This window comes from Hypomesus nipponensis, chromosome 20 (genome assembly GCF_054491055.1).
Source record: "Hypomesus nipponensis isolate SF chromosome 20, ASM5449105v1, whole genome shotgun sequence".
Lineage (NCBI taxonomy): Eukaryota > Metazoa > Chordata > Actinopteri > Osmeriformes > Osmeridae > Hypomesus > Hypomesus nipponensis.
The window spans coordinates 5,131,730-5,156,089 of NC_140380.1; the positions used below are offsets into that span (position 1 = coordinate 5,131,730).

General features: G+C 49.4%; 1 protein-coding gene across 6 annotated transcripts in view; it reads right to left on the bottom strand.

The window, feature by feature from the left end:
- LOC146245999 (neurexin-2-like) overlaps positions 1-24,360 on the bottom strand; it is a 109,458-nt gene that overhangs the window by 24,853 nt on the left and 60,245 nt on the right. The window lies entirely within an intron of this gene.

Below are 24,360 nucleotides of genomic sequence, written 5' to 3' on the forward strand. Positions count from 1 at the left end.
TTTATTACGAGTCTTGGTGCAGGGGGACTCCTAAAGAGCTTCACTGTGGAGATTCTCTCTGGGCTAAATTGGAAGGACAGGGCTTCCTTACATCATATTTTTCCAGCAGGTTTTCCAGATGATCAGGTTATACCCACGCACCTGGGATGAAAGGGATTCCTTGATTGCTGGGGCATGGAAATCCACCTCGAGTTCATCGTATTCATAAATAATAATGAATATTATTGTTGCGAACTAATGAAGTGGCAAGGAACATTAAAGGAGCATTTGTGACAGGTCTCAAAACGGTACAACAAGTCTGAATTTCCGTAATGGATACAAATGTGTACAGAGAAACAGCAAGGCTTCAGAATAGTCCTCTCGACTGTGCAACATGGTTTAAAACGAGTCTTCCAGCTGTACGACTTCATACTTCATGTGCCACATCCAACATTTCCACACACCACAACAATCACGAGGACCCTTTATCACAAAGACAGCTGCCTCCCCGTCCTTTAATTTAATTAACTTGATTAGATGCTCCAGGCTTTCTAATTAAATACAAAACTGAATTAGATGCAAAACGAAAAAACAAAACTACATGGCACGCACATGAAATTACATTATATACAGCCATGTGGTGCAAAGCTTACAAATGTTTGTACGACATACAATAGTTATTTCCTGTACCACTAGGATTAACTCAAATAATCGGATTAATAAGTGTTTTCCTTTACCTATTGCCACCCCACAACCTCTACAGTCCGAATACAGACACAACATTTTTGTTCACCTAACTTCTCTTTTTCCCTTGATCTTTCTTTTGGTTTTAACGTGGGGGCTCTTTGATATCGATATCTGTGGCCTTCTGTAAAGTACTTGTGACACCACGCGTTAAAACCTGGAATACAAAAATGAAATTGGATTTGGTTTGAATCTCTTTAGGTGAGGCGGTGTGGGTTTAGAGGCTTTCAGAGCATGCATTGAAATGTAAAAGTAAAAAAAAAAATAATCGAATAAAAAAAATAACAAAAGGCGTATGACTGCCTCCACGAAGCCAATGTGTGAGGGAAAAAAAGCCCTGGGTACATTGCTAATGTCTTCCAAAGGGCATGAGCCGTGATTTGGGTGAGCAGCGACTGGGCCACGAGGTCTGTGGCAGATAACGTGGCCATTACACTGGAGGAGCGCCGCGGCAGCCAGTGAAACCCGCTCACCGGGACTTCTGGATGTAATTACTGCCATCGACTCGCAATTGACTGCAAATCCCAGACATTAATTAAACGCTACCAGGGCCGGGCATGGCTCGTGCTGAAGTAAACATTCCCAGTGAGGAGACTGAGGAGAGAGCACACATGCTCCCACTCATTGATTCATCATAGAGTCAGAGAAGAGAGCAAAACGAGAGAGAAGTGTTTTTAAGCCATTGGACAGGGTACTTCAGTAAATTTATAGCCACAAAATAACCACCTCCTGTCAATGAGGCTTTGAGGCCAGCATTATGCGACACAAAACTGAGAGAAAAATAAGTTAAGTCCTTCTGTTAGAGTATTTTTTGGGTGGGGAGGGAGACAGATTGGTAAAACTTTGCTTTGGCTTTCAAGTCCAATATGTCTCAAACCTGACTTTAAAGGCACACTGACAGTTTTCAAGTATGATATAATCCTTTATGAGTGCCTAAAACACCCTGCTATGACTCGACAGCGAACAGAAGAATGTCACTGGTGTCCCTCGCTTCATCATACCAGCTGCACCTCCCAGAGATCTCACTGGTGTCAAACACGTTTTCAAACCAAGCAAACCCCAAAATATGAATCCAAGACTGTGTTGCTTTGATTTTTATTAACCAATGAGAGTACAGTACATAGCCAAATAGCCCGGCATGTTATATATAACATGTTAACTTGGTTTGCTGTCACCTAACAAGAGGCTTAATGGCGGATAGCTATGCCCACAGCATTGGGAACAGATTCCTGTACACATGAACCAGGAGGAAGTCAGTTGCTGACTAAACATGAACTTGTTCCCTATAAGAACAGTTCAGAAATATTATGCTACCACAGGTATACATAACTATGTACTGTAGCTTCCATAAGGACTTTTATTGATGATTTTTTACCATAAAGTAAGGTAAGGGTTGACCTGGTTTATAATAGTACACTCTACCTCTCTGCCAATGGTCATGGAAATAGTGGAAAAAAATATTTATGTAAGAAACAATAATAATACAAGGGATGGTTCAGGCCAGGTAAATACAATGAAAATAGGTCAAACTGCTGTTAAAAACCCTGGTCTCTGTTCTCTTTGTCTCCATCTTTGTGTCAGTCCCTCTCGGGCTCCTTTAGAAAGCCCTGACCACGGCGCGGGTCTGAATCTGGAGCATGTGAATGTAGGCCACAAGCCACCCCCGCGGCGTGCAGCCCGCGGCGGGGTCCGACGATCGGCCCGGGTGTGAGGGGACGGAGGGCACGGTGGGAGGAGCCTCCGCCCTCGTGTGGATGGAGTCACTATGCGGGGGCTTTCACCAACAGCTTCCCCCCCCCAACCCAGAACCCTGAGCTTCCATCCCCCGCACCGCCCCCTGGTCTCCCTGTCCACGGTCACTCACGGACCCTTTGGGGAGGCACCAGAAGTTGGACGACGAGCAGCAGAAATGGCTGACCAGAGAGAGAGAGCAGTAAGGGTGACGCCGGCCCCATGCGTAAAGAAAGGAGCTGATACAGTACGCACGGCTGGTTCCCGTGACAATTTGACCCCCAAACTCTTGAAAGAATGGCTTCACAGCGCTGGGAGGAACACACCCGAGAGACAGTAACTGAATAAAAATACCATGTACAATATGGGGCCCTGTCCTGCATCTCTTTGTCAAAAAGAAATGAAATGGTGATTTTCCCTACGCTGATTACTTTTTGAGCGGCTGCATGATCGAAATCCATTCCCATTTTCAAACAGCACCATCCATCTTCCAGCTCTGTGTGTCCATCATGCTGCGGGTGGACACAGGCATCTAACGCCACAGAGACCAGAGCTCAGGGGAGTCTCAAGAACACCTCCTTCCCATCGTTCCTTAAGGGACACTGTGCCTGTTTGCTAGCCTGACGTTGTCATACTCATAATTCTCGTCAGGATATGAGTCTGAGAACACTCCGTTGGGCTTTGACTACGGGGCGTGTTTCAAGCGAGCCTGGAAAACAAATGCCTCTTCGCTCAATTGGATAGACCTACAACCAATCAGAGCAACGTAATATGTTGTTTGTTCAAAACGAATTCAACTTAAGCGCTCTTTTGTGACGTGGGTGATTACGTTACTGTTGATCATCTGTCCATCATCGTATAAAGCCCGCCCTGGCAATCTCATTGGTACGCCCAGATTCTGGTTTTCTGTAGTTGTTTCCCAATACGAGACCCTCCAGACCCAACTTCCCGACCAAATTTTTTTGTGGGCGGGGAGAAGTTGGGCTGGCAGCCAGGCTACCTGTTTGCAGGTCACAGTAGTAAACGTTGCTGCATACATCAAATATACAAGGCAAATAAGTGTGTGTATTGTATATCTGTATGTATACAGGGATAGAGAGGAAACAAAGGGGAGATGAAAGGGAGAGAGGAGAGACGGAAAGAGAGAAAACGAGAAAGTATACGGGAAGACAGAGAGAGGGAGAGAGAGAGAGAGAGAGAGAGAGAGAGAGAGGGAGAGGGAGAGGGAGAGGGAGAGAAAGAGAGAGACAGAGGGATAGAAGGGGAGATAGAAAGTGAGAGAGAGAGAGAGAGAGAGAGAGAGAGAGAGAGAGAGAGAGAGAGAGAGAGAGAGAGAGAGAGAGAGAGAGAGAGAGAGAGAGAGAGAGAGAGAGAGAGAGAGGGAGAGGGAGAGGGAGAGAAAGAGAGAGAGAGAGAGAGGGAGAGGGAGAGGGAGAGAAAGAGAGAGACAGAGGGATAGAAGGGGAGATAGAGATAGAGAGTGAGAGACATACTGTACCATACAGAGGGTCTTGGATCTGTGGACCGTGGGGTCTGTCTACGAGAGATTAGCCTCTCTCCAAGGTGCTGCCATGCATTGATAAGTTCCCTTTCCTGCTCCTCTCCATTGAAAAACTAAAGTGGATTCACACAGGAGGCAATACTGTTGACTGAGCATGATTCTGCCATATATTTATTTGGCTCAAAGGAGGTTTAAATAAAAGAAGATAAATTAAAATATTTTGTGATGTACTGCCAAACAAAATTGGGAAATGTTGGTTTTGTATCTTTGCAAGCAAAATTGGAGGAAACTTTACTGGTCTCAGAGGTAAAAGCCATGCAGTCTCGGGAAATTGCTGTCGACCTGGCTCTTTTATGCTTTCGAAGCAGGACAATGCAGTTTCAGTCAATGACTAAATTTGACAAAGAAATACCTGCATACACATCATAGAACCTATGCTGCTACTGTAGAAAGATCAGGTATGTAGACATGCAAGAAGGTTAACCATTCAAAACATTCCCAAAAATAAAGACATTGTATTTGCATGGCCCTTTTTACCAGCAATATCCCAGAGAGCTTCACATCCGCCCAAGGAACTGCACCTCCACCAACCTAAACCCTCAAAGAGGGTTCCAACTGTTGAAGGCTGCACATGAGCACTGAGTTAGGTAAAGCTCCTCACAAGCTTAGACATGGCACCCATCCGCGAATGAACATCCGTTGTTCAAAAAAAGAAACTCGCCGTTCGATGAAACGGCGCATCGTGCGCGCGAACGAGGCGTGTCTGAATCACTGAGACGCGAGTCAGGCAGAGAACCTGACTGACAGCTCGGCTTAATGAGTCGAGCCTGTCAGTATCTCAACGTCAGCTGCGATGGAAACCTTCCAGAGTGAATTACAGGAGATTTTTCTTTTGGGGGGGGGAAATCGTCGACTGGCTCGTCTGCGGTCGGGATCGGAAATCGACGACTCCGGACACATTCTGGGCGTGGATACGCGGATACGCTGATGCGTGGCTGCTCCCCGAGGATCGGTTGTAGATGCAATAATAAGAATCTTTTTTTTCTTTTTTTTTTTCTTTTTTGGACAACCGATCTGTTCGACGTGTGTGTGAGTGTGTTTGACATTTTCATCACGCCCCCTTGTCTGAGCCCCGTTCTGCCATCTCAGCACCGCCTGTCCAGGGCTTCTTGCGCTTGGCCTTCATAATGTTCAGTGTGCAACTGTCCGATTCGAACAGCTGGACAAAGAAAGCGACCGAGACCCATGACGGAAACCGCCGTTGCGCCAAAAAAGACCCAGACCAGACCTGTTGTTTACGCTAATAAAGCCGTTGGGACCAGAGACGGTTCCCTCGCCTCTCCTCTCTCTCTCTCTCTCTCTCGTTTTCAACTCGAAGCCTCGCTTTCCCTCACTGTCCGCAGGCGTCTCCGCGCCTCGCTCGCCCGTTTCCTCGTCTTTCCTCGCGTTGCCGTACGGTTGCAGGTGAATTTTCCCCCCTCTGTACCTTGTGCGCACTGCGAAAAGGCGCTTCAGTATTCTGCTCAGCTCTCCCTCCCCACCTACCCTCATCTCGACCGCTTCCCTCAGCAAAGGAGAGCAGCCGTGCCACAACCGCGCAGAGCGACAGGAGTAGGGAAAAAAAGGGGGGATGGGGAAGGGAGAGATGGTGAATAGATAAAGACGCACAGCAAACATATTGAGAGAGAGAGAGAAAAAAAAATGCCCAGTTGCCTATGGCTACCGGGAAGGTATTTCCGGAGCTTAGATACACTCCGCGTCACCGTAGGTATTGCTGTGTTCCGGTGTGTATCCTTTTATACGGTTGCAGTAGCTGCCACCCTAAAGATTAGCTCGCCCGGCAACAGTAAGCTAGCGAGGACTATTCCTCTCACGCAGGATGTTGGAAGAGGTCTAATCAAAGCAAGGCGACAAAGCGGGACAAAGCAAGGCGACTCGTTCATGGCAAGAGAACGCCTGGCGCAAGACTCGCCGTCGTAACACCCTGTGCAGGGCACCCATTCCGAGAGAGGATGGAGGAGAGGGGGGCGCTAAAGACGGACAGAGCAAGAGGAGGGGGGCGGGGGGGCGGGAGAGATGACACGGAGACGGCCGTCGAGATAGGGCATCGTATTTACACGATCTTGATAAAAGCTGTGGAGGGGACAAGGCCCCTCACACATCGGACGGCAGCCAATTGGAGCTCCAGGAATCTCCCGTGCGATTGGACACATGGCACACTGTGGCTCGCCCCGTCTGCTGCCGTCTGAAGCCTCCGTTTGTTGACAGCGGGCCGGCGACTGATATATCATTGGGACAGTTGCGTTTGTGTTTATGCACTTGCAATCTAGTGCATCATGTCGCCATCAAGACGAGGCGTGATGCAACTTGACAGACATTTGAGTGGAAAATAAGGAGAGTGATGGCCGGCGAAGCCACACAGGAGCGGGAAGAGGGAAAAAGACGTCAGAATGACAAAGCCACCGACTTGGCAACAAGAAAAAAAAAGTCTGTTGGGGAGGGGGGGGGGGGTGGGCCCTGTTGACAATGGAGAGGCAGTCTGGGTCGCTCGAAAGATGGGAATTGCAGTCATCTGGGTTGAAGTCAGTGGCAAGAACATGAGAAGAGACAGAATAAGTGGAGGGGTGAGAGCATAAAAGGCAACGTATGAAATAGTAATGCAGCGCATGAAATATGCAGAGCTAATGCAGCATCGGCGGCAGGCAACTCAGCCCAACCAGCCAGCACAGGAAGGCAGGCAGGCGGGCGGGCAGAACAGGCCACCAGGACATGTAACAGCACACGCCTCAACCGAGGCTTTGACGCCGTCTGCATTAGTCATCGCGCGCCCTGTATCTACGCTGCTCCCCCCCCCCCCCCACGCCCTCCTACCTCCCGTTCTCCTGTTCTCTTTCTCCTCTCCTACTCTCTCTCTCTCTCGCGTCTCAATCTCTGTTCTGCTCTGTTTTTCGAGGGTTTCTTTTCAAATCGGGCCCCCTCCCCCCCCACCTGCTCCCCCTCTCTCCGATTCACATATGTAAATCGTGGCGTGGCGGGCGGATCACACGAGCGCGCCGCCCGCTTGCATCTCCTCCTCTTTCCAGCCTCTCTCCCCTGCCTGCCTGCCTGCCTACCGGGCTACCGGACTCCCTCAGGAGTCCTTCCTCCTCCCCCTGGTCACGGGCACCGTATGCTGTGGAAAAGAACACTGAGAAACACTAGACCCAAAGGGGGGTTCGTCTGAACACCAGCAAAACTCGGCATCACTGCCTCGTCGGGGGGGGAAACCTTGAGGAAGACATGAAGGAGCGATGCCTGGGCATTGTTGTACCCTTGGTAGATGCGAGCGTCTCTTAATGAATATTACATCTTGGGCTTGATAACATATTAATTGGACGTCGCACTATAAATAGGCTCGTCGAACCTCTTTGCGGTTTCCGCGGCCTAAGATGATGATCTGAACGGGCTGTTGTAAATGAGGGCGTCATCCAAACAGCCCAATCCCCTATTATATTCTTTGCTGCCTGATTAACTGAGCCGGCAGATAATACAACAAGTTCACTATTAAGATTTCCGACCATGAGATCGCAAGGGACCAGATGTGAGGTTTAGTGTAGCTATCTGTTCCTGTGAACGGGGGGGGGGGGGGGGGGGCGGGAGTACTCTGTTGTTTTGTGATTTTCCAGAGACCATGCTAATCCAGTACTCCAAAAGAGGTGGGGTACCGAACACGACATACCATATGTCAAAGGCATCCATCATGCAAACGTTGACAACTCTTAATAACCGCTCTTACGTCCCGTGATGGGAAGCACTGGACGCAAACAGTGATGCGATCTGACTTACGGTGACCCTTGACCAGTGACACCCTGGTCAACTCAAACCCCACGGTTCCACGGAAACACACAATCTCCCCAAATCCCGGTTAGGGTTAGCTAACGATAATCATAGTGTTGACAAGACTGGGAGTGGCCTGCCGCTGAACTCGTGAAGACGGAAATACGTTCCCGAGCAGAGCATCTGGGCATTTTTCCCAGAAGGACCACCTTCCCTGAGCACTCAGAGATGAGTCCCTGAATGAAAGGTACCTTTCTTGGCATGTCTTTCCCACACTACAAGGGCTTATTATGTAAATCAACTTGGGCCCCACTACCTATCTCTTTACCGCTACTTCCAGAGAAGCGGAACCCGATTAGCTCCGGTTATGGGGTTGACAATGCTACTGGATGGAATGGAGTGACGCACGCGCAAATCTGGAATCAATACATCACTCCCTTCCTTTTCTGCAGTTATGAAAGAATGAACCAGAAGTTAGTCGGAATTCCGAGTCCTGGCAGAGCCGCTTCTTGAAACCCATTCGATGCAAAGCCAAGGCACTGTAGAACGTCCTAAACGGTACTGGAGCACGCTTGGACGGACCAAATCAAGCTAGGGAGCCGAGTGTCATCTCTCACCCAGAGTGAAGAGGCCCAGCACTCAATGCATTTGGTGCTGCCCACCAAGCACTGCCTAGGAGGGACAACGTTAGGGCTTTGGAAACAAACAGGACAGCTGTTTCATCCCACGACAGACACGGCACACAACACTCTGCCCTGTCTGAGATCAAAATGGAGAGCGAGAGGGAGGGAAGACAAGAGAGAGGCTGGATGGGCGGGGGTGAGAGAGAGAGAGAGAGAGAGAGAGAGAGAGAGAGAGAGAGAGAGAGAGAGACAGAGAGAGAGAGAGAGGGGGAGGGACCAACCAACCTCTACCCTGAATGCTTAATCATAATGGAGCAATACAGACCTATCCTTGGGGCCAAACACACCATGCGTCCTTTCAAATAGCATCGCGATAGACGTGTTTTGTAGAGGCATGGCTATTTTATGCCTGAGTGTGGCGCTGTGTTGAGCTGCAATGTAGCGAGTCCAGCGAGGACAAAAGAAGATTTCTTGGTACACCCAAACGTATCTATTTTGTGGACTTTAAAGCAGCTGGAATGTATACTTTGAGATGACTTACCGGTTGTGTTTTTCAAACTCAAGTCCAAAACATACTTCACAGGAAGCATTAGTTGGTTCATCAACACTAAGAAACTCCCAAACAATTAGGGCCCTCAATATTCAATCATGTTGAAATTGAAGTTCTTATCGGCAAAGTCATGTCGACTATCACAAAGGGGGTGGTTTGTTCATAACCCAAGATTCTACGGCACCCACTTTGTGGGAGAGTATCGGGAAATATTCCTTTTTAAGACAGGAAGAAACGGCTTTGTTAAATGCATGTGAGAGGCATCTGATAATTACACGACAAAATAAAAAAAAACGCATTTGAATGACACACAGTATGAGGGAATTGAACAAAAGCTATCTTGCACTGTGTGGCAAATGGTGTTTCTTCCTCTTTGTGCCTGCAATCAAATATTTGAATGGCTGTGGCAAATACATGTGAAGGGTGTCTTGGGCTGTTGTGCTGGTGAGGAGGAGGAGAATGGCTTCGCGCACGCACATGCGCTACGTCTACCGTGCAATCCTTCTGCTATGCAAATGACTGTCTTTAAATCAAATCAAATGTATTTGTAAAGCCCTTTTTACACGCAAGCATGTCACAGAGGGCTTCACATACGCCCATAGAACTGTCCCTCAACCAACCGAAACCCTCAAGGTTTAACAGACTAGAACAGTATAAATCCAGTTTTCCGTTTTCGCTTAACCTTATGCATTGTTCATGTGGGCAAGTCGACCATGAACACAAATCCATGTACTGGCTCTTCCTTTCTATTTCCATATCTAGGAAAATATTAACATTGTCTGTTTTCATGTTCTTTATGACACCTTCATCCAGAGTTATGGTGGCTTGGTTGGAATTTCCATTCAAAATCCCCCCCCCCAAAAAAAATATTTGAATAATAATCATATTTCCACCTTTTCACAAACTATTGCACATCAACTCACTTGGTAAATACAACGGCACTGGCCTAAAAAATCAGTTGTATAGTATGATTTGTTTTCAAAGTATACATCTCTTGAAATATTTAGAATAGCTTCCTGTCTTGCAAAATTTTGGGGAGCATGACTTCAGCTAATTCAATACCTCAGACTGCTTTCAGATCAAAGAATTAGCCGTGGGTAATACAGGATACCAGTGCAGCATTTAGTTTGGTTTAGTAACTACATTATTATTATTTATTTGTATTATTTATTATTTTATTTATTCATGCCTTAATCTATGAATGACAATATCCAATTACTTATGTAGCGATGCTAATTTAGCTAGACTGCATTTGTGACCTATTCGATACGGGTTAGGGCTTGAACCTAAGGGAGAGGTGCCGAAAACCAACCTGAAATAAAATCGGGAATAGGAATGGCTACCATGAGCGTGCAAACATCCTGTAATTGCTTGTTTCGGCTTGGACAGCATTATATTGTGATCTCAACATCACTTAGACCAGATCATTAGGGGAGCTACATCTACTCATCATGACTGGTTTCCTTGTTGGAGGTGTAATTAAACAGCATTACCCAGCTTTACACATAGCGCTACTGTCAAAGAGACTCAAATATGTCATGAGGGCCAACAAAGCTACAAAATGGTAGACTAACTCTTGTTGCACTAAAGATGGGATTTGTCACAGCCATTTCCCAGAGAACAAGGAGCAAATACTGTAGGTTACATTTCATAACATAACTATAAGTTGCATTTAATTCTAGGACTGTAGGTTACATGATATAATAGTACTGTAGGTTGCATTTTTTTTATATAGTATCGATGATTACATGTATTTATAGTACCGAAGGTTACACTTAATAATATTACAGTAGGTTACACCGACCACTAACACACTGACCTGCATAGTGACCAACAACAAATGGGGGGGGAAAGGATAGTAACATTCTTCCTATGAGCTCCTTCTGTGGACCACTCTAGAAAATCAAATCAAATCAAATGTATTTGTATAGCCCTTTTTACACGCAAGCATGTCACAGAGGGCTATCAGTCCGCTATCCCCAACTGTCTCCCCATTACCCAATCTTACTTCAACATTTTGGTAGACATATGTCTGAGAAAAAACAAATCAAACAAATATATAACAATAAAAAACTAAAAACCATATTCCGTCCAAAACGTTGGTTTCAGATCTAGAGCTGTAGACCTAGAGTAGTTCTTGTACTTATTCTAGACAAACATACTTAATTGAAGTCACGTTGGATGGAAGCATCTGGAAAAGGGCAAAAAACAAGCGGAGCTGGTTCATGCAGGGGGACGCGAGACATAGCGCCTCATTAGCGGCGTGTCACTGGCAGTGGTTCATATCACGCAGTAGGGGCACGCCTTCTTAGCAGGGCGGGCTATTTAATCAGGATATCGCTGCACTCTGCTTTGCTAGTGCGTCACAGGGTGCTTCTGTTTAATCTGCTGCCTCCGCCTCCCCGGCCTCCACCCTTGGTTCTGTGTTTCCTGTCGTAGGGGGAATGCGCCGCTGCTCTCTGCTCGGAGGTCAAGACGGTGGGTGTGGCAGGGAGCCGATGCAAGCAGAACCCTAATGCCAAATCAAATGTTACAATGACGTGTTGTACCGTGTGAATAAAGTATCGAGTAAATGCTATACTGAGTCCTCCTGCCTGAACCAGCATGTATATCTTCCGTACGAATGAACAAGGCATCGCAAATAACGGCAACCCAGCAGACGCCAGTAAGCGAACGCACAGAGCCCATCCACTCCTGCGTGCGACGCCATCCCAAAGAAGCCGGCGACTGATTGGAGTGACGCCAGCGTCCCCTGCAATCGCCCGAACTCCGTCTGCGGACACGATCGCCTCCGAGGAGCTCTGGGAGGCACGCGCCCCTCAAATGGAGAGCAACAATCACATTTCCCTCCGAGACAGACGGCGGCAATCTAATAGATCCGTTGAGGACAGACACTTCCGGATGGGCTGCGGCGTGTCAATAGGAACCGTGGCGACTGCGTGTCGGGGGGGGGGGGGGGGGGGGAGCTCTTGCGTCGTCGCCAACCTGTTCAAATTCTGAGGTAGCTCAGTCCAACACACTCTGAATGTAAAGTATGTTCCCAACCCCGGGCCGTCACATTGAGAACATTTTTGCTGAGATAAATTAGGCCCTCCATAACCAAGACCTTTCTGTAATTACGGGCTGAGCTGTCAGTGTGTTCACTTATCTGTGAAATTGTCTAATCCTGGAGGGATTACACAGGAGGAAGTTTATCATCATGCCAACTGGAAGAGTGAGAGAGAGAGCTGTTACTTATTCCCATGACTCTGAAATCTTGCTGTAACCTCAAATGGTTTAGAGACTAAACTCCGTAGAGACTCATTCGCATTTGGATGGAAAGGGAAAGGATGTGTCTATTTTTGGTGTAGGTTACAAAATGTCTTGGTTGATATTTATCTATTTTCTTTCACCACACAATAACATATGGATCCATTGTTGATATCATCCATTGAAAAGAGAGTGAAGTTTCGGAAGGAAACCGTGGAATGGTCCGACACATTTGCAAATTGTTCTCCTCTACAGTAGATACAGTGCCACACCTTAAATAATTATCCAAAAGTTTTTATTTTATACTTTGATGTTTTTTGATGTAGTAACTTAATTATCTCTAGCCCCCCCAAGAACAATTTGAGGTATCTATTATGAGGACAGCCGAAGCCTTTGATGTATGTTCATGAATGTGTGTGTCATCTAAGACATGGAGGTGGATGCGAGTGTGTTTTTGTGTGCGCGCGCGTGTGTGTTTGTGTGGGTGCAAGTCCAGTCCTACACTCTCCTAGAGAACAATCTTCACGTTGAATGCAGGGCTATTCTTAACACCGTCTTGGGAGATGCGGGGGTAACTGACGCAGAGCCTGGTGGAAACTTTGCAAAGGTCCCTCATTCCACGGAGAAAAGGTATTTCTTCCCACTCAAATGAACATAAGAGGCATACAGATTGTGCGCTAATTGCAGAAATGCACTCTACATGAAGGCCTCGCAGTCGATGCCTTCGTTATATCTATGGCACATCATATTTTCTTTCAAACTGTTCACTTCACGAGGTGCCACAGTGCAAAATGGGTTCTCCACGTAAAGGTAGAAAACGAAAGAACCATATTTGCACTCGCATGGAGCTGCAGGATGGGCCAGTTGCACTTTAGGAGAACCCAATGAACTCACGGTGGAGTCTTTTGGCGGTGAAAAGGCTTTGACCTTAGCCAAACAAACTGGTTGTCTTAAAGTCGAGTGAAAATGGCTTCTCATGCATGGATATAACAGCAGAACACGTCTATTGTATTTTAAGATAACACCGGGAGAGCATGCGTTAAGGTCCAGTCTGTTCTGGTGTTTGTGTGTGTCTGCATCTGCACAGCTGCCAAACTACAGGCAGGTTAAGATGTTAGGGTTCGGCGCACCACAAGAGACAGTTGATGTCACATTGACATCCACGCAGGCCAGAAGCCATGGAGAAGTATAGCAGTGGAGAGGACATGCCCTAGATACATTTCTTATGGTGGCTGTATATTATTTAGGAACCTGGAGTAAATGCATGCTCGATAGAAATACACGGCACTAGAACAGATCATTCTACCCGGAACACCATGCTTTTCCCCCTCCAATTAAATTCCAACGATTCTACAGAGGACCATTTTAACACCGCGCGAAAAAAAATAAACGGCCCTCCGCGACAGCCGTCCATGGCGCGCTGCGATTGGTCAGGCGCGGCGTGGATGAACCGCGATGAACGCCCCCCGGCGGGCGGAAGGGGAGCCTGAGCGAACGTGGCGAGGTGTGTGTGTGTGAGTGGGGGGGGCGGTGGAGAGAGGCTCTTCTCTCTCTGCATGCTGATGACGGGAGGAGGACCCAGATGGGAGGAGCAGAGGGTTTGCAAACCACACACACAGACACACACACAGACACACACACAGACAGACACAGACACACACAGACACAAACAGACAGACACATAGGCACACACACACACAGACAGACACACAGACACACACACAGACACAATCACAGAGAAACACACAGACACACACACAGAGACACACACACAGACAGACACACAGACAGACACAGTTGCTGAAACCGAATCCTTCGCTTCGACCATCTGCATGAGGAGATGGCTGGAGGAGGAGATGCTGAGGACATCTGAAGGAACACCGGAAGGAAGGAGAGATGAAGAGACAGATAGAGGAGCAGAGTGGGGAAGGGAGGGGAATATCGATTGATATGCTTGAGGGTAGAAAGGATCCATGCGCTAAGCCCTTGGACCACCCCTGTACCTGTGGATAGTTGCTGCATGAGGATACCCCTTTTTCCAAATGATACAAGGCCTAAAACGAGTGCATTTTGGACTGCAAACACATTTTGAAAAAGGACTTGAATGGGTTATGATCTGGATGCATGATGGCTCGTGTTTGGGTCGTCTTTGACTTGCACTGTCTTCCTATGCGGTAGCCGATTCCCATCCAGGAAATGAATACAACGTCTCTTCGTGTCACAAGGCTATGTTTCCGACATACTGTAATTGCGGAGGAGAAGCGCGCCCACTCCCCTCCTTACCCCCCTCCCACACAAACACACACACACCCAAACACACAACGGACACTCACACACTCATGCCTATTAGCTAAATATAGACCACTTGCATTAGGGAACAATGCCCTGAGCAGCAGAGAAAGAGACACACACAGAACTACAACTCCACTGATGCCGCAGTTTTCTCCTTGGGATCAATGAAACACCGACCTCCGGAACGACACGGAACATTCAACGCACGGTCGAATACAAATCATCGATACGGACTCCTTGTGAAGGTAGAGGAAACCGAAAGACGCCACCTGTGTCTCCCGGGCGTTTGACGACACGGAGGCCCCGTCATCGCGCACAGTGGGGAAGGCCTGTGCTATCAGAGCAGGATTACGCGTGACACGGTTCTAATAGGACAGATGTAATTCAGCCCCAGTTGCGCTGCTTTACGGCTGTCAGAGCTGCCGTACGGAGATAAGCGAGCTACAAGCAGTGGGGTATTCTTCACGAGAGATGAAATTGGGTCTTAGATAGATAGCCGATCAGAGGAATTCCGGACAGACTATTCCGGGTGAACAGAGAGCCATGATTCCAACAAGGGTGGCCAGGCGGAGCATAGTTAAAGCCCTGAAACCCATTTCGATTTGGGGGATGGACGGGCAAGTCAACACTCTTGTATCGACACTCAACCACTGGTGAGTGTCGCTCAACGCGAAGATATTACAATCTATCGTGACCGCGTCAGGCCCTGTTTAAACTCAGAGATCCCCCCCCCATAGAGGGATGTCATGGGTTGAGGTGAGACTCCAAAGAAGAGCTTAACAGGAGATGAGCTGACGAGGAGATGATCAAAAACGCCTCGCATCGTCTTCCGTCGACTCAAAAAACCAGTTCGCATTCCGTTCCGTTTGGGATTGTGACGCCAAAGACCGCATTTCCCCAAGGACTTAGTTCCCGTGGAGACACTGGTGTCAGGAGACCCCCAGGTTGTGAACACAGGTTTGAAATACTCCCACATACGCTGGACGTCAGCAGGGGTCGCCAGGCGGGTGAACCCCGTAGGATAACGCGGCGCGTCTTACCCAATACGTGCATTGACGTGCCGACTCGTACAGTACAGTAACGCACAGTGCTGGGTCTTTCTAGCCGGTTGCACACGGCTCCCCCACCACCCCCCTCCCCCTCCTCCAGGGCTCCTGCTCTCTAAGCAGACTGACTTAACTGTGTGATGTATTCTCTGGGATGCGGCAGCGAGAGTGAGGAGCCCTGGGAAGAAGGCCGAGCAAAGACTGATGAGCAGATGAAAGAGCGCAGCCAGGCAGAGAGGATCCCGCGGCTGGTCCGTGCACGAGGCTCTCTTAACGAGGGATCCATCACTCTCACGTCGCACCTGGCCTCATCGCTAGAGCCCACGTACCACCCTGGCTCTGTTACCGCACCATATATATATATATATATATATATATATATATATATATATATATATATATTTACCTGTCAATGTTAACATGGCAGTGTATGCTGCTAGTTCGACGCTGCTTCGAACACCTATTGTTCGCGGTGTAATATGTCATGTCAATACTTGTGAAGCAACCCATGGCCATGTAGATGTCTTAAAAGCCGTTCCACGACCGCCTTTCCTCAACCCATGCGAGGCCAAACGGCCCACGCCGTTGCACCATACACGGTGCAGGCATGCTGTGTTCCAGGGTTAGCCGCTTCAATGGGCAAAACAAGGACGTGGATGGGAGGACTAGCTAACACAGATCCGCACGCCAGCTCGCGTAACCTTTACGGATCGGTCAAACTTGTGAACAGGTCGCTTACTTCCCAGGACCCTTACAGAAGGTGGCACCCTTACCGTGACCTCCTCTGGTGAGGAAGGGCATCCGGTTGATGGCGATGGGCACAGTGCCGTGCTTGTTGTGGAAGTGGTGGACGTGGTGGGTGGTGCTGAGGCTGGAGGACACGCGGGCCGTACCAGTCTGAATGGGGAGAGTAGCCAGCAGGATCATCCACAGACCGAGCTTCCACCAGCCGCTCAGACCCAGGCCCAAGCCCAGCCCCAGGGCCGGGCCCGTCCAGGCCGTTCGGTGCCCGAGCGCGGGGCCCACCGCGGGGGGTCTTCCCAGCAACATCACCTCCACATGGGCACAGGAGGGCCGCGAGGGGCTTTCTGGTGCCTCCCTCAGGTCCACCCCACAGTGAGAGGACATCTCAGTATCCAGCGGAGGCTGGGTGCCCCGTCATCCCGGGGACGGGCAAACGCGGAGAGGGAAAACGTGAGAGGACAAATGCCTGAATGTAATGTAAGCCCACCGGGTCCAATTTCAGTAGAAGAGAACTGGAGACACGAGCCAAAAATGGCGGATATTTCCCCAAGTTGAAATCAGCAAGCAACAACCCTTCAAATATCGCTCAAACCATGTTGAAACAGGATGAGGCGCTTGCTCGGCAAAGAGAAGGACACACCAATGAGCGGTTTGCTGTCATTTCTGAACACTTCGCTTTCAGTCAGCCCCCAGACTCACGGAATGAATCCAAAAAGCAAACACGCACCTCAACTGAAAAATAACGTCAAGCCCATGGCGATCTTCAAATGACCACGCAATTCAACCATGATATTTAAACATGGAAAAAAAAAATATATATATAAAAAAAATTCAAACTGTCCAGGCAATAACTTCAGGTGACAGGCTTGCCTGATAGGCGCTTCTGTTCTCCTCCTACCCACAGGTAGAGCTGGGGGGGGGGGGGGGCAGCAGTGTCTATCCACTAAGACGACAGCCCCACCACTGCAGAGGAGGAGATCACGCACATCACCCAGGGAAACAGCATATCTTCATTAAGATGCCGAAAAGACGGGGAGGCAAAAACAGAAGTGGCTGTGAAGATCCATCGCTGGCGGAGGGGGAGAAGGGGCTGGGGCGGAGAATCCGGCGTTCTTCTGCCCCCCTCTAGCCGATGATAGGGTGAGAAGAGAGAGGGGGAGAGGGAGGGAGGAGGGGAGCGATTTCTGCAGCAGCGCGGTAAAGAAGAAGAAGAAGAAAAAAAAAAGAGAAAAAAAGAGATATGGGAGAAAGAAAATGGTCAAAAGAAAAAAAAATCTCTAATCTCTCTCTGCAGCTCTCTGGGCAGACACAGGGTGTAGCCTGAATATGGTTACCTCTGGTCTGGTCCTCGAACGCAAGAGCCCAGATGTGGGATAGCAGCCGTCCGCGCTCACTCTCCCCCTCCTCCTGCTACCCAGACACACGCAGCAAGGCTACTGCTGCATTCCCCTCAGTACTGCCGCATCTCTTCTCATCTCACCTCTCCTTTCGTTTTAATCCTCTTCTGCCTCCACCGTCTGTTTCTCCCTTTTCCTCCCCGAAGAAGTCTAGGCGAGTATGCACTGTGTCCGGTTCGGAGACGAGCGACTGATTCGCGGGCTGAGGGGAACAGATGAGCTTCCCCGAGACGCCGACTCTTGATATCCGCGGTTAGCAAAGTCACGCTTAATCAAGTGGCCGGCGGCGTCTGGTGCTTGGTCCTCCCCGGGCGCGGTTGAGGGGGGGGGAAAGATGAGGAACGGCGGTCGAGGGGCTAGCCGGGGCAGAGGGCTCGACGGCGAGGGGAGACCAAAAAGCTCTTCTGAAAGCAGCGTCGGAGACACTACGGCGGAGGGAGGCACGCTCACAGTGTGTGCCTGCGTGTGTGCGCGAGCGAGGGAGAGAGGGAGCGCGAGGGTGGGAGGGAGGGAGAGAGAGAGAGAGAGAGGGAGCAGCGCACGCACGCGCGCACGCCCGCGGGCGGGCGAGGGGGGGAGAGGGCGGGTAGGCAAGAGAAGGAAAAGCAGGCAGCCACGGCGCTAAGAGACACGGCAGAAGCCCGCAAAATGGACTGTGAGTGAAATGTGCAGGCTGCATAGTCTCCCGGCTCCCAGGCTTACAAAGACCTGGCAATAACAAATTAGGATTGCGGTGCAGAGGAGGAAACGGATTGAGCCTCGTGCGGTGTAAAGCCGTACAGAGCATAGGGCTGTCTGTCTATGGGAGCGTGGCCCAGTGACAAGGCGCCGAGGCAGGCACTAGGAGACAGCTGTCTGTAACCACAGCTACCAGATGCAGCCAATCCCCCTGCAGGAAAAACCCAGGGAAAAACAGCAGTCGGTCCCCGATTCTTTTGAATTATTTAGTGCCACTAGTCAAAAAAGTCTACAGCAAGCATTCCCCCCCCCCCCCCCCCCACCCCATCTCCTTCTCTCTCCCTCGGATGACACTTGCCGTCGTGGTCCTTCGTTCATTACCCTTTGCCTGTGCGTTTGCCTCACGCCGTGCTTTTCTCACCTACCCCACGTCTTCTTCTTCCCCCAGCCGTCTAATGACGTCTCTGGGCTCGCATGCACATTGTGACAGGCACGGAGCATTCGGGGGAGGGGGTGGTTAGGAGGGGGGGGGGGGGGGGGGGGTGTTTACCGAGTCAGAATCCCACCACCCCCTTCAGCGGCAGGGGGGAGAAACAGCGAGAGGGAAGCAAGGAGGTGAAAGGAATGCCAGAACAGAGAATTGATTTGACGATGAAAGGAGCAGGGGAGGGAAGGGGCAGACAGGAGGAGGGAGAGCAAGGAGAGAAAGGAGAGAGAGAGGGCGAGAGCGAGGAGAGAGAGAGGGCGAGGAGAGAGAGAGAGTGGGTGGGTGGGTGGGAAAGTGAGAGAGAACAAGTCGAGAGCGAGAGAGGAAGCAATAGGGGGAGAGAGAGAGAGAGAGAGAGAGAGAGAGAGAGAGAGAGAGAGAGAGAGAGAGAGAGAGAGAGAGAGAGAGAGAGAGAGAGAGAGAGAGAGAGAGAGAGAGCTATATCAGATAAATCATGGTCGATAGAGATCTCAGCTGGGATTGCCTGGTCGGTTGAAAGGACACGCATGAAAAAAGCAGAACAGAGCCAGGCCAGCACCACCTCTCATGGTGACAGGAAAGTAAGGACAGCCCATTACTCAACCAGGGAGAGAGAGAGACAGAGAGACGGAGAGACATAGAGAGAGAGAGAGAGAGAGAGAGAGAGAGAGAGAGAGAGAGAGAGAGAGAGAGAGAGAGGGAAGAGAAAAAGAGAGACAGACATAGAGAGAGAGACATGGAGAGAGAGAGAGAGAGAGAGACATGGAGAGAGAGAGAGAGAGAGACAGAGAGAGAGACAGAGAGAGAGAGAGAGAGAGAGAGAGAGAGAGAGTGAGAGAGAGAGACAGAGAGAGAGGAGGGAGTGAACAAGAGAAAAAGAGAAGGAGAGAGAGATATGTTAAAGGAAGCAAGGTACCAAGAGGAAAAGCGAGAGAGGAAGAGAAAGGGATGTAATAGGACCCATGAAACTGAAATTAGTGCATGTGTGTGGTGAGGGGCTCCTAGTTTTTTTTATTGTCGTCAAAAGTACAACTATAAAGATCTTGTGCGTATCAAGGAGGTTCCAATGAGTCCAAACATTTCAGCTTGGAACAACCTATCTGCTCTAAGAGGGAGATTCACTAAAGAGCCTTGTGCAATTCAGAGTGACAGTCCAACATTAGGGCTTTAACTATAGTCTCAACATCACAGTGCTCTGTGATACTGGAGGTTGATAAGAAACACCAGATGGCACACCTGCCAAGCATGAACATTTGTCTTCCTCCCCAGTCTAAATCTATGTAGTAATGACATTGTGTAGGATATCCTTACACCCCTCCCACATGCTGCGACTTCATACATTTATGTATGAATATGTTGCCAGCTTTAAGCGCAAGGTCTGTACAAATCCTATTCGTGTGGATGCACAGAACTGGGCAATCATTTTATATTAAGGCTACATTAACTTCCATGTAACATGTAACGACAGTACATTGCAATCCATGTAACAACTATGTCGTTACATAGGAACCTCTGTGCAGTTACACTTCAGTTCCATTAAGCGGTACAAGTTTATATTAAAGCTACATTAACTTCCATGTAACATGTAATGACAGTACATCGCAATCCATGTAACAACAATGTTGTTACGTAGGAACTTCTTTATAGTTACACTTCAGTTCCATTTAGCGGTACAAGTTTATATTAAGGCTACATTAACTTCCATGTAACATGTAACGACAGTACATCGCAATCCATGTAACAACAATGTTGTTACGTAGTAGGAACTTCTTTGTAGTTACACTTCAGTTCCGTTTAGCGGTTACGAGTTCTTTGACGTATTTGGTATGGCGATGGTCGGGCTTTCCAGGGGTGAGTGGATATTGTTTTGGCACCACAACCTTCAACTGCCCTTGTACAGCATCCACTCACCCCGATCACCCCTCCCCCGTAATGCGCCTTCCTACGCCGTTTGTAAGAGCCCACACCTCTGACATTTAATACCGTTTACTTTAGTCCGGCTATTTCGTCTGCACCGACTGTTTTTACTATTACGGCCATGTTGTTACCTGGTAGCCAATGTAACCTTCGCATAACATTGTTTTCCAGTCCAAGTGAGAGTACTGTAAGTGTCCAGTACACTGAGAGATAGAGAGAGTAGAGGGACTGTGGGGGAGGATTGCAGTGACAATACTGATTTATAAACGGGGAGGAATATTGTCAGGAGCCCCTGGTATTTGAGACATTCTTCTCGGCAGTGATGATATCTTCATGAGAGCTGTCTAGGATGAAAGGCTTGCATTAATCAATTTGCCAGCTCCGTGGTGACTCAACACGATCAAAACGATAGTATCTGGACGACACAGGGGGTGGTTGGAGGAGGCCGTGGTGGTGTTAACCCTCTGCTCTCCCTCCTTCTCTTCTCCCCTTTCCTCTTCTCCTCTTCCAGGTCAAGTTTCAAACTCGAACGGCTCGAAACGCGCCCGACAACCAGCCCTCCCTCCCCCTCCCCCTCCCCCTCCCCCTCCCCCTCCCCCTCCCCCTCCCCCTCCCCCTCCCCCTCCCCCTCCCCCTCTCCCTCTCCCTCTCCCTCTCCCTCTCCCTCTCCCTCTCCCTCTCCCTCTCCCTCTCCCTCTCCCTCTCTCTCTCTCTCTCTCTCTCTCTCTCTCTCTCTCTCTCTCTCTCTCTCTCTCTCTCTCTCTCTCTCTCTCTCTCTTTTCGACGTTTCGAAAGCATCGTCAACAGGGGAAAAGGTCGCGTTCTTCTTCGCCGCAATCAAACCCGTCGGCTTTCGAAACGTCGCCTCGGATGAGCGTGTGGTTGCACGACAGGTATCCCAGCCGTGGTGCAAAGGATCGAGCAGGCAGCGCAAGCATGGTTTGAGAGAGACTTGATTGTGCTGCCCTGGATCTCTGGGGATTGGGTGGGAAGACGACTCTTACTCAGACAACCGGGCTAGCCTCGGGGGGGAGAAGTAGCAGGATTATTTAGAGCACTTTTAGATTAATTGCTCATAATGCCGGCGTCCTCTGAAATGAGTAGCCTCCAGTTGAGACATCCAGTTGATTTCATTAGGCTTAAAGCGACAGCACCTCAAATAGGTCTGGGGGTGGGGGGGTTAGAGAAGGGGAGGGAGGGAGGGAGGGAGGGAGGGAGGGAGGGAGGGAGGGAGGGAGGGAGGGAGGGAGGGAGGGAGGGAGGGAGGGAGGGAGGGAGGGAGGGAGGGAGGGCACTCGAGTGAATGAGCTCAGAGAGATGAAGCATGGGAAATGTTTAGGACAGATATATGGTGAAGGGATCGGAACACAGTGTCCCAATGGCAGCCTCCCGGTTTAATCAGTGGACATCAATCTGCTTTTTACCTTTTGTCCTCTATCTGCCTCTTCTATGACACAGTAATTAAACGGCGGCAAAAACTGAAAAAAAATGACAACGTGACATTAGGGAGGTGACCTTTATGTTTCGCTCTCAGATCCAAAGAAATGAATCTACATCTTTTTCATCCCTTTTTTACATTGTACTTGCTGCACACATTTGAATACGTGATCCTTGCCCCAGGGAATCTTAATGTGGTATTTTTTTCTATGGCCAAACAAAGATGTTTGTTAGCCACAGCGAGTGGTTTTGCAAGCAAATCAAAAACCCCACATGCCCAGCATGAACTTCAGTTGTTCTGTCACCTGTGAGCATTTATTGAAAATCTTCCACAGCAGCAACATGTAAACACATGGTCCAAGTGCTTACATAAGAAAAACCTGACACATTTTGCACGTTCTGCTTTAGCCGTTTTCCCTTTCACTTCTGAAGATGACGTCATTTTACGCGGTGTAAGATTCCGAATTGTGTGAAAAGTCTGTTTCACAATTCTTTTGTATGCAAGACAGACACAGTTAGCTACGGTTAGCTAACTTGGAGATGGTTTGTTCCATGAATTTCATGCAGGGTTTACCGACGGTCACATGAACCTCAAACGTAGGCACGGGGATTGATGTTGTTATCCAAGAGTCTAGCAAACCCAGGGCTAGGGCTGGATTGGTGAGTGGCTGGGGTTGAGGAATGGGGGGAAGGAGAGGGCCCATTGGTGCATTTGTGAATTGCTACAAACACAATATTTGGAAGGGCGGTTCCGGGGAAGTCCAGGGGGGGTCAGTCCCCCTGTGACAACAAGCTAGACCTCCTTGTGGCCCCGCTAAATAATTGTAAACATGGTATTTTGCCTGTTAATGCCTGCGCTGTAGTGAGGAAAACATAACTGGCCCCTCTAACAGTACTGCCCCAGCCTCCCTGCCCCCCCCCCCCCGTTGGAAGGGTCGAGAACCTCCTCTGAGCACGTGCGACTTTTGCGAAAATTAGACAGGGCTGGTGGTGGTGGGGGCGGGGTGGGGGCAGGGTGGCATTGCGGGAGATGTCGCCGTTTATCCCGTTTCAAATGGCTGTTCTGATCCGGGCAGACAGACATAGCCAGGGGCGGGTCTGTCAGCTCGGTTCAGGAAGGGGCCGGCTGCGGAGCCGTGATTCAGGTGGAGGTGGCGCGGCTCGGGGGCCCGGAGGAGGCAGGCTTGAGGAGTAGGAGAAGCGACAGACGGGCAGCGACGTCTTGGACGGGCCGCGGCACTCGGGGGACGGCGAGCGCGCCACCCGGGAGGGGAGCCAAAATAGCCGCCTCCTGCCCCGGGAACATGCGCCGTTACGCCGGCGGGCGCGCCGTTTATACCAACCTGTGCCACTGAGGTTACGTGGCCGAGCGCGTGACTCATGACCTTTTACGCCACGCGGAAATGTGCATCATCCCTCATCCCGCCGCCGTTCATTTAACGGGTGCACTGGAATCGTAGAGCTCTTCAGGTGACCCTAGAAAAGGACCAGGTTAAACCCTCTACATCCGTGGTTCTCAATCCTGGTCCTCGCACCTTCCTGGCCTGTATATTCGAGACGCTTCCCTGCTCCAACACACCTGATTCAAACAAACGGCCTGTCGTCACGCCTCTGTTGAGCTAGATAACGACCCGTGCATTTGAGTCAGGTGTGTTGGAGTAGGGAAACATCTAGATTCTAGAACACGGGGGGCATGGGGGGCCCCGAGGACCAGCGTTGCCCTACATGAAGTGTACATTAGCAATTGCACGACGTGTAAATGCGTAGCGATACCGACAGTAGCAACATTGGGGTTAGACAGGAGCTGCTGTATACTGTTATTGCACTTTCTTGGGTTTAAGCAGTGCAAGTTTTGACACAAACGTGAAATCTGGAACGGTGGAGGGCTGTAGAGATAAGTGAATGTTGATGTTCATCGTGTTTCGGTAACACACCCTTTAACTGCTCCTTTGCAACATCAAGGGACTCCTTGGTTGGGTCTGGGGAACCTCGGTTGGGGAAAAACTATGTCCGAACAGGAGCTGTTCGGACCAATCAAATTGTCAGGGCGGGCTTTATACGATGGTGGACAGATGATCAACAATAAATGACAACACAACACCAGCCTTAGGTCTCAATCATGTCTTTCTACGCTCTGAAGGCCGGAGGACCATCTTTTATAGGGCACAAGAATGTAAACATAGATAGTGA